This window comes from Pteronotus mesoamericanus, unplaced genomic scaffold (genome assembly GCF_021234165.1).
Source record: "Pteronotus mesoamericanus isolate MK-2021 breed Mesoamerican mustached bat unplaced genomic scaffold, CSHL_Meso_final contig_269, whole genome shotgun sequence".
NCBI classification, from domain to species: Eukaryota; Metazoa; Chordata; class Mammalia; order Chiroptera; family Mormoopidae; genus Pteronotus; species Pteronotus mesoamericanus.
This window is the reverse complement of record NW_026555114.1, coordinates 2,029,311-2,043,985: the sequence shown is the minus strand read 5'-3', so window position 1 is coordinate 2,043,985 and position 14,675 is coordinate 2,029,311.

Sequence of the window (14,675 nt, the reverse complement as noted above, 5' to 3'; positions counted from 1 at the left end):
AAAGTAAATTCTATTCAACAAAAAAATAAAAGGAAGGAGCATTGGGAGGGGAAGAGAGAGGTAGCAATATTATCAATAGTTGCAAATGATAAGATTATCATGCTGGAAAACTCAAGAGAACCAAATAAAAACTACTAGAACTGAGAGGGTAATAATACTCATTTACAAAATAAAACTGTTTCCTTCAGTTTTATTTTAACCACTTAGAAATATAATGTATTAATATAAATATCATACGCAATAAAAAGATAAGGAAAAGGCTAAGTTTGGAGATGCAGAAGAAGTTCAGGGAATTTCTTTCCTTTGACCCATATTATGGGTGGTATTTATACCCCACATTTTTCCTGTTATTGGACATGAGCTAGTTCTGTCCCCAGTAAAATAACAAGCTTCCTGACTGTGGAAACATGTCCTCCCTTCTGTTTCTCATCTGAAATCTGCTAGAGGGCTAAACCACAGAGGAAGAAGACTGAAACTACCTGATTCATCCTGTGTTTGTGGATTTTTCTTAATTTGACTTAATCCTTAAGGAGAGACTTAAGTAGCCACTTGGTGAACTAATTTAAAAGATCACTATATCAAAATTATTTATCTGAGTCCTGCCCTCCAACCTGAGGACTAACAGTTCCAGAAGACAAGATTTCGTGTCCACAATCATGTTCAATTGTTTTGCTTCCACTAAGCACATTTTATAAGGAAACCATTTAAAAATGAATCTGCTAGAATAACCGTAAGAACCAGCATTCTCAAACAGACTAGGGTCGATGGAAAGAAAAAGCAAACTTTTTCAAACCCGTGTTTTCAAACCCATGTTTGTTCTCTCCCTTCATCTTCTTGCTGGCAGGTAGATTGCCTTATGCAACAGGAGAATGGTTAGCACATCAGCGAATCCAGGGCAATACATGAAGAATCATTGATTAACTCAAGACTATTCTAAGTCATCAGTGTCTTTTGCCTTATGGTTAACTGAGCCTAGACTCCTGCTTCAATTAGGACAGTTACTTAAAAGTTTAAAGAGCTTAAGGAAATTCAAACAAATAGGGGTGTAAAAGTATTGTAATGCAGTTATAATTTGCATTTCCCTGATGACTATTAAAGTTGAGCACCTTTTCATAGACAGCTTCTGGTTTGGACAATATTGTGACTTAGATAACCTGAAAATGCTCCCACCTGAAAGATGGATAAAATATAGCAATTTTTATTGGGTACATAGCCAAACTTTTAAGAAAATGAGACAAACCCTTAAAGGCAAAAAATGTAAGAATTAAAAACAGAGTTGTAAGTTTAAGCTGATACTGAGACTATTTATGAGTAGAGAACATATCTTATTTAGCCAGGGGCTTTAATTTTTTTTTTTTAATTGGTTAAAGTCTGTCTTTTATAATAAACTTTTTTAGTAAACGTTTTTGAAGTGTAACGTGCACACATTTACACAAATCATAGTTGTACCATTTGATGAATTTAACAAAGTGAACACATTCATGTAACTAGCACCCACACCAAGAAACACTTTTACCAGGGCTCCAGAAGCGGCCTGTGTGCCCCAGCCAGGCACTGCCCACGTCTCCATGGGAAACCTCTGCCCTAACCTCTAACAGCATCAAATGAGCTTCACCTGTTTGGACTTTGTACAATGAAAACATGTGGTATGTGCTCATTTAAGTCTGGGGGTTTTTTTGCTTAGAATTATATGATTTATCCATTCTTTTTTTTTCTTCTAATCCTCACCTGAGGATATGTCTATTGATTTTAGATAGAGAGGAAGGGAGAGAGAGAGAAACATCAATGTGAGAGAGAAACATTGATCAGTTGCCTCATGTATGCACACCGACCAAGGATCGAACCTGCAACCTAGGTATGTGCCCTGATCAGGAATTGAATGTGCAAATTTTTGGCGTATGGGACAATGCTCCAACCAACTGAGCCACCTGGCCAGGGCATGATTTATGTATTCTTTTGCATTAAATTGTAATTCATTAATTCTCATTGTTGTATAATAGCCCAGTATTTGAATATGCCACAATTTGTTTATCCTTCCACTGCAGATGGACAGTTGGGTTGTTTCCACTTTTGAGTTATAATGAATACTGCTACTGTTAACATTCTGTGCATAATTTTTGTTAGCATATGCATGCATTTCTTTCCTATATGTACTTAAAGAGGAATTGCTTGGCCATAGGACATGTTCCCATGTTCTTACTAAAGATAATTGTAGGATACTGAAAAACAGTTTAGTAGATATTAACAAATAATTTTCCAATTTCCATTCCCACCAGCTTTATATGAAAGTTCACTAACTCTTGGTATTGTCTTTTTCATTTTAGCCATTCTGATAGGAGTTTAGTAACACTGCATTATGATCATAATTTGCATTTTATGGATCGCTATTGAAATTGAATGTCTTTTCATATGTTTCTTGGCAATTTAGATATCTTCTCTTACAAAGAGCTTGTACAAGTCTTTTGCCCATTTTTCTATTGGGTTGTCTGCTTTTTTATTGATTTGTAGGATTCTTTAAGTGTTCTGGATTTGAGTCCACATTTATACAAAAAAATCTTCAGTATCTTCGATTCTGTACTTGGCTTTTCATTGTCTTAGTGATATCTTTTGATAAATATAAATTTTTAAATCAATATAGACCAATCTGTCAGTTTCTCCCATTATGATTACTGCTTTTTGTTTCCTCTTTGGAAAAAAAATTCAACTAAAAAAATCTTTGCTTAGCCCAAGTTCATGGAGATATTCTTCTATGTTTTCTTTTAAACATTTTATTGTTATATTTTTCCTGTTTAGATCATAGTTATCCATATGGAATTTATTGTGTGTGTGTGTGGTGTGAGTCAGGGGTCAAACTCTGTTTGTTCCTTGTGGATATCCAGTTGACAAAGCACCATCCTTTTCTGCTGCAGTGCCATCTTTTTCATAATTGAGGTGTCATATGTGTGGGTCTGTTTCTGGACTCTCTGGTCTGTTCCATTGGCCTATCTGTCTATCTTTGCATTAGTACCGCACTGCTTTTTAATTGCTGTAGTTGTATGATAGTTCTTATCTTACACAGTAAGTCCTACAGTTTATTCTTCTTCAGTGCAAGAGGATCGAGCTCTAACTGACATCAGGACAGGAAACTAGAGAAGGTGACACTGAGACTCATGAATAAGTAAAACCCTCAAAAACTCCCACCCCAGCACAAGACAAATTTTGCCCTCCTTTGGGTTTGAGGTCTGAATTTACTCTTCCTGCATAGTGAATAGTCTAAGAACATCAAGCTGAAAAACCAATAAGAAAGTCATCTTCAAAAACAAAATCAAAACTGTTTTGAAGGGATCTGACCAGAAATAAAACCCATCTTAGGATGAATTCTTACAAAATTATAAAACAATAGAAGAAAAAACCTGTTCTGAAACATCAATAGACCAAATAAATGGTGGAATTAAAAATTCCTCCCACCAAGAACCTTAGATAATATAATTATCATATAGAGATTACTTTTAAATATGTTTAAGGTAATTAAGCACATAAAGAGATCACAAAAAGAAAAAGTAATATTTCAAAAAAGACTAAACTTAATTGAAAAGTAATCAAGTAGAATTTCAAGGAATGAAACATATATTTATTAAAATCGAGAGTTTTCACTGATTCTATGGAAGTGGAACATCTTAGTTAAAAAAATAAAAAGTTTTAACCTTAGAAGCATAAACATGACCCCTGATCATTATCCTTTCCAACAGCACGTAACAAGCACTCTTCCGTCTTTGGTTGTGACATGCCTAATGCCAGCAGACGTGGAATAAGCAGGGAACGTTCTGAATGAGCTGGGCATGCCTAGCGATTCATCTCCAGCGTATTTTTCTATCTTACATGTTAAATGTGGCATTTTTAGTGAAACATGCCACATGACTCGGTGAAACAAATTCAGAGGGAGTTTTCCGGTGGCTGAGCAGTTAACACTGGAAGGTTTGCTAAATGCCAGCTAAGGGAAATAAGCCTCATTTTGCTGATTGGGGCTTAAGTTGTGTTGCAGGCAGGTGACATAGTTCTCCGTATTTAGTTTCCCCAGAATGGAGAGTGGAGTGCACTGATTTTAAGTCAGAACTGGATTTAAATTCTAGTTCCACCAGTTAGTGCTGCGTCTGGCCCAGAGCGGGCGCGGTTCCTCAGGCACCCGCGTCCAGGCCCCCGACAGCGCGGGCACACACCTTAACCCCGCCCGTCAGAGCCCTAAGGGCCCTCAGGGAACAGTAGTGATGGCGACGATGTACAAGCACTTGTGTCCGTCACTGCTCTAGATGTCGTATGTGTGTTCCTTCATTTCAGCCCCACTATAACCCTGAGATAGAGATGATTTTCCCCATTTGCCCAATATCCCATGCTAAATTGTGCTGAAAACGAGACTTGAACCGGAATCTCTTCTGGGTCCTTTCCACAACACTAAGTTGCCTGACTTGGAGCTTATTTCAATACTTTCTACCTTCACCTTCCTTCTGAACAACCTACTTGCACAAACTTTAAACACTAACAAGCAAACAAAAGGCCTCGGCTGCTTTTCTTCCAGGCGGCTCTGCGGGCTTCGTGACGGCCGTGTTTCTGCTGCAGGCCTGGCTGTTCCCCTGCGCTGTGTGGTGCTGCCGCCCTTATGTAAACCCCTCACCCGGGACGGGCTTTACTGATGCTGTGGCCATCGGAGAAGACGGAGGGACCAGCAAACGATGGGGTCCTGGGGAGCCACCCCGGTACAGTTGTGTTTTTATGCACCGGCACCTTGGTGGAGTTAATGAGCACAGGGAAGTTTAGTTCTTTGTGTAAACAAGGGAGAGTGCTTGTGTCTGAACGTAATTCCAACTGCATCAAGGTCATTTTAGAGCTGGTGGAGCTCTATTTGTCTTAGGAAATCTCGAAAACTTTTATAGGGAATTCGGAAAATATTTTCAGCCAGCAGGAAAGATAAAATCCCTGCACACAAAGTACAGGCATGGGCCCAGAGACTGAACAGACAGACTGCTGTAAAACCCCCTGTTTAATAAGGCATTAAAATGCCATCGACCTGGACACATTTAAAAAAAAAAAAGAGCTATGAAAACAAATACCATTCAAATAATTAGGATCTTATGCCTGAGGCCAGCCGTGATGCCAAGCAGGGACTTCCCTGCGGGAATCAGGAATCGGGAATCGGGGCTGAGCCTGAGCCGGAGAAGAGGGAGTCGGCCAGGACAAAGGCAGCCCTGCGGCCGAGGTGCTTCCCAGCCCCCTTCTGTCTTTTGCCCCTTCGTGCTGAAGGCAGTGCATTTGGAACAGTTTCCCTCCACGCCAACATCTTGGGCGACTTTACAGTCCAGCCGCTCCAGTGGGGGCTCCGTGCTCTGGGGATTTACTGGTTCGCCCTGGGGAAGGGCAGGGATCGCCTTTCCTAAGGTGGCTGCGAAGCTGGGAGCCTGGGGCTCCCGCCTTTCTTCTCCTGAAGGACAAGCCTACTCTATTGGGTAAATATGATCCAAACTGGGGTGAGGGTGGGAGAGTTAGCATTTGTTTATGAATGTAACTGTGAGGGTGGAAAAGATGTCTTTTCACTAGCTCCTGCAAATACGGAAGCTGCTGGAGAGCTATTTCCTGCCGCCCAAGCTTCCGAGTAGCTGAAGGCCAGGTGCACAGCAGCACATTTCATTACCCCACCTCCCCCAAGGGCTCAGCCCCAGAAATTTGAAAAATAAAAGACTTACCTTCTCATTATTTCTGGAGTGATTGTTTGTTTAGGAGCACTTGGTATTGTGCAGAGTTGCCGGTTATGAAATGATGCTTAGCAGGTCTACGTGAATTTTAAATCAGATTATGTCTCTGGTACAAATTGAGAGGACCTTGTACTTTTTGCCTTTTTATTCTGTCTTTTAAAAAATTTTTCATATGAATTCGTGTCACCAGTAACTTTTCTTGAAGAAGTCTGTGGAGAGAGCTGTGACTCTCTGAATGTGTTTCTCCTATTTCATTTCTTCTTCCTCCTGTACCTTTCCTTTTCTTCCAATAGAGTGTAATCACCAGCAAAATTTGAAAATGAGAGAGTGAAGAAAGGGAGAGAAAAAGAAAGTGAGAAAGGAAAATGCAAGAAACATAAAGTCTATGCATTTTCTGGGGTTAATTTGAATTGGACCAGTTGGTTTCATTTTGCAACACAAAAGAAAAATTCAGGCCTTAGGGCCTAAAACTTTCATTAAATTCAGCTTTGGTGAGTTCTAATAATACAGCGGTTTATTAAAAGCGTGAAAAATGTCATTGCAAAGGCCTTCCCCACGCAGCAGCCTCACGTCTCGGGTATGACTCATGCTTCCTCCACGGCTGCCTGGGCTGTAAAGTTGTGGGCAGGATATTTAAGGTCCAGTGAACCAGCTTTTTGAATCTTTCTTGCCATTTGGCTGGGATCATGTCCCAATTAGCAACCTTGCCATCCAGAGCAGTAGCTGGACAGCAAAAGTGAGAGAGAGGCTGGTGCTTAGGGCTGTTGTAAATGATCAGTTCAAAAGAGCAGCGTAAAACTTAGAACTTAGTCCTACCGGCAGGAGTCTGCTGGAGGAAATGAAAGGATCAACAACCCGAGAGGAGCACTGTGGCCGATTGTTCCTGACCACAGCCACAGGCTTTTCTGTGCGAGCCGGAAATTGATCTCGTCAAAAGCCGAGGATGCAGGCAGGGCAAGGATGATGATAAGGCAGGTGATGATGCTAAATCATCCACCTTTCAGAGCTGATGAGATTGCTCAATACCTTGCCAACCATTCCCCATTTTTAGTCTATAAAAAGCAGTGGGTTTTTTTCTATTTTTATGAAAATGCAAAAATGAGCATGCACTGGGCCAACAGGAAGCTTTCCTTGCAGTCCCTTTCATTCTTACTAAGTATGTTGATGCAGAGCATCTCATCTGGCCCAAGAACCATGCCTAAGAGGTTGGCAGCATAGATATTACTCATCCCTTTTTATAAATGGGGAAACTGAAGCCAAGGAAGACTGAGGGACTTGTCCAACACCTCCAAGAAGCCAGTGGCAGAGTTCAGACTTTCTTTCAGCAGTAGATTAATTCCCATTATCACTGAGTTTGGCAATGGCTTTTGGATGAAGCAGTGGAAAACTCAAGCTGCCCCTTCCTGGAGGCGCCGGTGGCCGTGGCTGGCTCCCTGTTGGGGGCACCCTTTCCTAAGTGTCCTTGAGTGTTGTCCTGAATCCTGGATGAGCCTCAAACCCCTGGCAGTGTGAGATGTTCAGGGGGCAAGACAGACCGAGCAGGATGCTTCCCAGCACGCCCCCCTCCTTGGCACTGTGCACCTAACTGCGTATAGGTCTAGGCTTTGACATCTGTTAAAGGAGGCTTAACTGTGAGACAGGAGAAGCAATAAAGTCCTGGAAAGCAATAAAAGGGGTTTCCCAGGAAAAGGAGTCTCACATCTTTTATGCATCTAAAATGAAACCTGTGCAGACGGGCATCCCGTGTCGGGGGAGGAGGCAACTGGAACTGAGCACTTTATTACCCCTAATTAACATGGGGAGAGATAGAGGCTCGCAGAGATGGAGAACACGTCTGATGGGTGGTGGGGCGCCAGGCCCACCCTCCCTCCACTACCTCGCTCTGCCTCTGCATCCAGCGCGGGTAAACCATCTCCGGGAGGTCACGTAGAGCCCAGAGCCGCACAGTGGCTTCTCTGTCACCCTGTAGTCTCCATATATATTTAAATTTCACCTCCCTTCAAGAGCAAGCTTTAAAGCACATACTCCCAATACACTATTTATTATTTATAAATTCACTTATAAATTATATGTATGTACTGCTGTACTAATATAGCCATGAGATATTTAAAAAGCATGAGATTAAAATAAATAAAGATGTTCTAGTGTTTCCCTCCATCACCCTACTTTGGAGGGAGTCCTGCTATAGACTCAGACCGGCTCTGCCCTCACTGAGAAGCTCATGGTGGGAGGCGTTTCTCGTGGGATCATAGACCTTTAGTGCTGCAGGGACACGAGGGCCTGCAGGGAAGAAGGGAAAGGAGGCTCAGAGCCAAGGCACCAGCTTGTGACAGGACTGGGACTAGGACCCACGTCCCCTCACACCCAGTCTCCAGCTCTTCTCACCGCTCTACCTTGATATTAAAAAAAAAAGGCCAAAAGCTCATTTTCTTGGGCTAGAAAATTACATTTGAGTGTCCACTGGGATAGGCCAGAGCTTAATGCCTGAGCCTTCACTGCTGTGTCTGGAAAAAAATCAGGTTCATCAAGTGCCCTGAAGAGAGAGCCCTTGGCTTTTCAGCCTGGGCCACAGAGCATGCGGGCCAGGCCCTTAGCACGTGGGGTCTGAGGAGAAGGCTGAGCTGTGCCACAATGGATCCTATTAAAAACAGCTCACATAGTTTCCATCATTCCTAATGGAGACACGTGGTTTTACAGGCCCAGCCCTTGCTTCAGGCACCCTAGCTAGGGATTCTCGGTGTTAAACAAAAGTGGCTCCAGAGCAAGCCTTTCTCAAGTCATCCCAGGAACCGCAAGTGACCAGGAATTGGAAAGGCAAGGAAAAGACACCCTGGCTCTGCTGCCCATGCCCAGTGGGGCCCGGAGCCAACCCCAGACCCTTTCAGCAGCTGTTCTAGAAGTACCTGGGTTACGTACTGGCTCCCCTACTTTAGACCAAACTGCCCCAGGCTCACGGAGAGGATGAGACCCAATGCAGGGACAGCCCCCTCCGTGGGCCAGCCTGCCTCTCTGTGAGGCGGAGGTCAAGAGATAACCCAAGTTTATGGCCCAGTTGTGGTGGGCAGCTGTGGCTGGCGGAGGTGCCTGTAAATCCAAGGGCCGCAAATAATTCACTGACTCACCCTTAGAGGGGTCTCCCAGTTCCTTAGACCTGACTCTAAAGAAGGGCCCGAGCGGAGCATGCTGAGGAACCCATCTAGCTCAACAGCATGTGTGCGGGGAGGCTGGGGAGGGGCTTGGCCGCACCTGTCCCCCAGCTCCATGGGCTCCTGCCGGGGAGGGGGGCGAGGAGCCTGTTACTGGCCGAAGGACCAGCATTTCCCATGCATGTGCCCTGTCCTAGGTGCTTGACATAGGGAGCCATGTTGGGGGGCTTCTTGTCTTTGGTTTGTTTTGTATTTTCTCTTCTTGAGAGAGAGGGCCAGTCATATCTTGTCATAGGCTGAGTGGTCTCCCATGGAAGGCTTGGGGGAGGAGACAATGTGGAATCCCTGAAGGAAAACAAGATGTGAGGACAAGGAGGGCAGACGCTGGAAATGGCCCTGCTCTGGTGTTCCCGCAGCTCCGTCATTCCTAGGAAGCAGCTGGACAAGACCAGAGAGAGCTGGCAGCGTGAGCCTCGCGGGCGGGATGCAGACCCACAGGGCGGGAGGGCGCGCGGCCTGTCGCCCTGGCGGACGGCCCGGGGCGCCGCAGGTGAGCCACGGCGGCGCACCCTCCCTCAGCACAGCCCCGCAGCAGCCGCAGCGCGGGACTCAGGCCGCACTGAGTCACCAGTGAGGGCGGCCTCCTCGGGCAGTTCCCTGGTTCCCCGGGTCGGAGCAGCCATTGCCCCACGAGCGACACTTCGGTACCCAGCAGCGCTGCTCACAACAGCCGAGCGCTCCGCAGCCTCGCGCGGCTAACCCTGGAGAGCGGGCAGCCCAGGCCTGGTGGGAGAGAGGAGGGTGTGCCGCCGCACCTGCTCTCTAGGAGGTGGGAGCTGTGGGATTTGGCAAGTGTTTGGGGGCGGACAGGGAGGGAGGGAGTGGAAGGAGTCAGGACTGAAGCTCGGGTTCCTGACTCGAGCAACGGGGACATGGGCTGGTGATACCCTGGTGGTACCGTTCACCAAACAGACGGAAGGGGAGGTCGGGAGGGGGTGATGGGTTCAGGTTCGAGCAGGGCGAGCTGGAGATCCTGGCGCCTCTTAAACGGAAATGTCCAGGAGGCAGTCTCAAGCAGGAAATGATATTAGACTTGAGACTCATCGGTGTCTGCTAGTGAAAGGAGCCATGGGAAGATACGGCATCACCAAGGAAGAGCAGCTAGTGAGGAGGGAAGGCAGGCACCCCAGACCTTGAACCCCGGGGGCTTTACAGGCCTGGGCAGAGGAGGGCGTGCCCAGGGAGGGAGAGGCAGGAGGCAGGAGCGGAGCAAGCAGGTGAGGGGGCTGGGAAGTCAGCCTCCTCCACTGGAGCGGCAGCAGCCGTTTCTTCTACTTTTTCTTCTTTTATTCCAGACGCTTCTATAATCACTTCTTTTCTTTTTGTCTTGGATTAAATCTTTTAGTTACAGAAGCAATGCATGCTCATTGTAACAAGTCAAACAAAACAGAGACATGTGAGGGAACTATCAGAAACAATTCCTCCTAAACCTTCTCTGTGGCCTAACACCCACCCACACACTCACACTCACATACTCACACACACAAATATGTGTCACAGGCTCACGCATCACTCATATACACACAGACTCACATCACACACATAACCACACAAACACATATGTGCGCACACATACACAGAGGTTTTTTGCTATTTTACATAAATGGGAGACCATACACATTACTCAGAAAATTTTTTTCTTATGATATATCATGGACGTGTGTATTTATATATTTCATTCTCTTGTTGATTGCTATTTAATGATCTATATTTTGACTACACCAATATTTTTTCCCTTTTCAAATATTCTTGAGATCATACTCTATTTATGATCTTCTTTTTTCACTTAGTTTTAAATCAAGTCCTCATGTCATTAAATTCACTTTGTAAACATAATTTCAATGACTATATCATATTCCAGAATAAGGGTGTATCATAATTTACTTAGCCATAATTTACTTTCTGACAATTTGGGGCCATTAAAAATAATACTGAATGAATTAACACATTGTGAAATAACACAATGAATATTATAGAGCATTTAGCTATGTTCACTGTGCTGGTTATTGTCTTTGGGATGTGAGCACTTTTCGAGCTTTTGTCCATACTACCAAAGTGCTTTTTCCAGAAAGATTAGGACAATCTCAGCAATGACTGAGAGACGTTTCCCCACATCTTTTCTTATAAGTTTATTAATTTGTTAGATAAAATGGGTATTTTGTCACTTAATTAGCATTTTAGATTATTGATGAGGTTAGTTTTGTTCAGGTTAATCAGCCATTTATAATCCCTCTCCTAAGAGCGTTCTAATCATGGGCACTCATTGCTCCTGGTTTCTAAGTCCCCTTTCCTCCCACACCAGCCGCCCAGCCCCAGTGCAGAGCCCCCCTGCCCAGCTGTTCGCTCCCCATCCTGAGCTCCAGGGCCGCCCTCTCCCTCCTGGTTGTGCCTCCCCTGCCATCCGCTCCCAGGCCCCGCCCAGGGCCCCCTCAGCCCCCTCTCCGGTCTCTTTCCCTGCCTCTGTGCCTGTGGGTGCCCCTTGCTCTGCCTCCCCAGCTGCCTGCACCAGGGAACCAGGCACAGGCCCTGAGTTTTCAAGCCGACTGCCCGGGCCCTCCGTCCGGCTGGGGCCAGCGCTGAGCTCGGGCAGACACCGCAGGGCCCAGGTGGGAGGGGGCCACGGTTGGGGCCTAACCTGCTGGGACAGCGCGCAACTGTCTCATCTTTGGCTTTCCCATATGCCTCCTCTCCCCATTATTCTAACGTGGGCATTAATTTTCACAAATGATACAATTTGGTGGTTTGGGGTTTCTGCAGGAGAATTTCTGTGATCCTCAAAGCAAGGGGGCCTGCTTGCCCTCGTTAGAGAAGAGGGACTCTGGACGCTGCGCAGACCCCGTCAGGCTGTGGTAATGAGCAGGGGCTGTTTGAGCTGCAGAGTGTAAGCCTGGTCCTTCTTAGTGAGACTTTGCAGAAATCCCACTGGAGATTTTTCTGCCCCTGCCCTGTCTACTTTCTTTCATAATGATAAATGGCTGAAAAGAAAACTATCTAATCTCCAAACTGCTTGCTTTTTTTCTACTCTTTCTTCAAGGAGAGAAGGAAGAACACAGTCACATAAAACAGAGTCCTTCATCGCCTGCTTCTCAGGAGACAGTTCTTTCCCTTTTCATCCCGGGCCTGTTTCTGATCTGTGATGGGCTCGCATTGAAAGCCCCAGCCGGGCCCTCTCTAATCAGCTGCGACAGACACTGCAGTTGCTTGGGTTGCCCATCGAAATTGAATTGATTACCTGGCCCCTTTGCCATTTTGTTCTGCACACAATTGCTTAATAGCTGTCACCTTGGCTTTCAGTCCCAGCCGGCTTCAGGCTGACTGGTTCCCATTACTCAGGATGGCCGGTGCGAGTTCATCACCTTTACAGGATGTCCCTGATTGATTCCGTATGCCTTGGAGACCTGTAATATATTTGCATAGGAGGGAGGAGGGCCCTGTTGGGGGACAGGATAGAAACCTCTGGGCCCGCAGGAACTGCCAGGTCTGGCTGCGGAACTCGCCATAGTTGAATCGTTGCCAGGGCTATCTTGTCAGGAGTCTGGCCTCTGCTGACATAGCCGCTAATGAATTTGTAAATTAAAAAACATACAAAACAACACAGCCTGTCCTAACCTTGGCTGTCGCCACCTGCCGCCTGGGTGGGGGCAGCAAGCAGACCTGGCGCTTTTCTGGCCTGAGCTGCTCTTTGAAAGCACAGTCTCTCCCTCCCCGCCCCCTCCCCTGCCCGCCAAGCAGGAGGACTGGGGCTTGGAGGGGGACATCTTTCAAGTGAAATCCTTTGCGCTGGGAACTACTTCAATTAGACAGCAGGGGGAATGTTAACATGCCCTCCGGCCTTTTAAGTGGGTTTTAATTTTATGTTGTAAGATAAGACACCGCGGGGCAGGGCCGCTACCCCTCCAGCAGGCTCCATTAGTGGGGCCAGCCGAGGCCTCTTGACCTCCCGAGGCCCAGCAGAGGCTGGAAGTTGGCTTGGTTTTTTAACAATTTGTCAGTCTGACCCAACTTCTCTTTGCATTCTCCCTTTTGTTATTCCGGGCTCCTCTGTCAAGGGAGAACAGTTGGGTGGGGAGCTGGCAGAGAGCCTATTCCGGCTTCTCCTAGTGGCCTGGCCCCGGGCTGGGGAGCAGAGCCCTGGGGGCTGCCTGCCTATGGCCTCACAGATGAATGTTCATCGTTCTTTTTTTTTTTTTTTTTTTTTTCCTTCCCAGGCAGGGCACAGCAGAAGCAGACACTTTTCATGTGGCAGGTTTCTGGCCCGATGATGTATGACCTGTTGGCGCTACTGAATAGTGCCCTTTGTTCCAGGGTATCCCATGTGCCCCCTTTTTATTGACTTGTTGATTCAGAGGGGCAGGAAAGTTCCACAAGTCCCACTGCAGGCCTTGCTCTAGCCGTACCCAGGTGGGGAAGGCCAAGGACCTCCTGCTTCCCAGAAAGTGGGTAGGAAGCTATGGGCTGCCTCAAGGCAAACCACCCCGTTAGGAGTGGCTTTCTTTACCTGGGACGCAGGAAACTGTGTGTCCGGAGAGAGCCTGGGAACCTGCGGCTAGCTCCCAGCCCTCTGCCTGGGCTCTAGAATGTGGAGCAACCCAGAACGCAGTCTTCCCCCAGAAAGAAAAGAGCAGAGCAAGTGTGACTTAGGAAGAGTGCACCCCACCTACCCTGTGCCCTGAGCCAAGGTAAGTTTTCCTCGGTGATCAACAAGCCCAAGGAGGGAGCCCACAGCCAAGGGACGGAGTCCAGCCAGGGAGAAACCCTAGAGCCACAAGGGAAGGACGCTGAGGAAACAGGAGACAAGACAGACCTTTTATTCAGCAGGAAATCTCATCTTACTCCTGATGAGAACAGGATTGAAAAGACACCCTTACCCTCGCCTTCTCTTTTCCTGGCATCCCAGACCAACCTGCACTGGAGATGGTGGATGGCAATGAATGGCTTTGGAAAAGGAGCCGTGAGGGGAGGGGGCAAGAGGCAGCAGGTTGTAAGGAGGGAGACACAACAGCTCCTCCTGACACCGGCTTCTCCTCTAATCTAGTAGGGTGATCCCGGACTGGATTTCATCTCCCTTTCCCCACTCCATCCTGTGACCAGGCCTCAGGGATCCGGCGGAGGCACGCGCAAGTGGAGGGCCCGGTCAGGGTGCTGGTGGCTGATGAGCGCGCCCCCGAGCTCCGGAAAGCCCGTCTCCAAGTGGAGCCTGTGCTCAGCTCCTTGTCTGAAGCAGCTGCACAAACCCCACTGAGAACTCCCTACCTGGGAGACCGCCCCCCACCAAATCACCAGCTTGTGTGTTGGCCACTGAAAGGAGACAGACTTCTGTGTCCTGCCTACCCTCTCCTTCCGGGCCTTCGTGGGCCCTGGAATCCAGACCCGTCATCTGAGCAGTAGCGTGAAGTCAAAGGCCAGTTGCTCTGTGGTCCTAAACTACTTCCCTCTAAGCTGAGAGGCTCCATGGTACAAATGTCAGCGGCCCTAAGGGCTCCATCTGGCCCTTGAGAAAAAATACGAGCAAAGGGGAAGCACAGACCACTGTTGAGCCAAGAAATGACAAGTCAGTAGTAAAGAGCACCCACACACTTCACAGTTGTAAAATGGCTTTATGTTCCGATATGTAAAATAAAATGTCCACGCTATATAACAAAACACTTGAAATTCCACATCCCCTGTTAGCTAATGTGTCTTCTAATAGAGTTTAATCTGTACTGTGTGTGTTTATATATCTCTCTCTATATATTTATTTATTTAT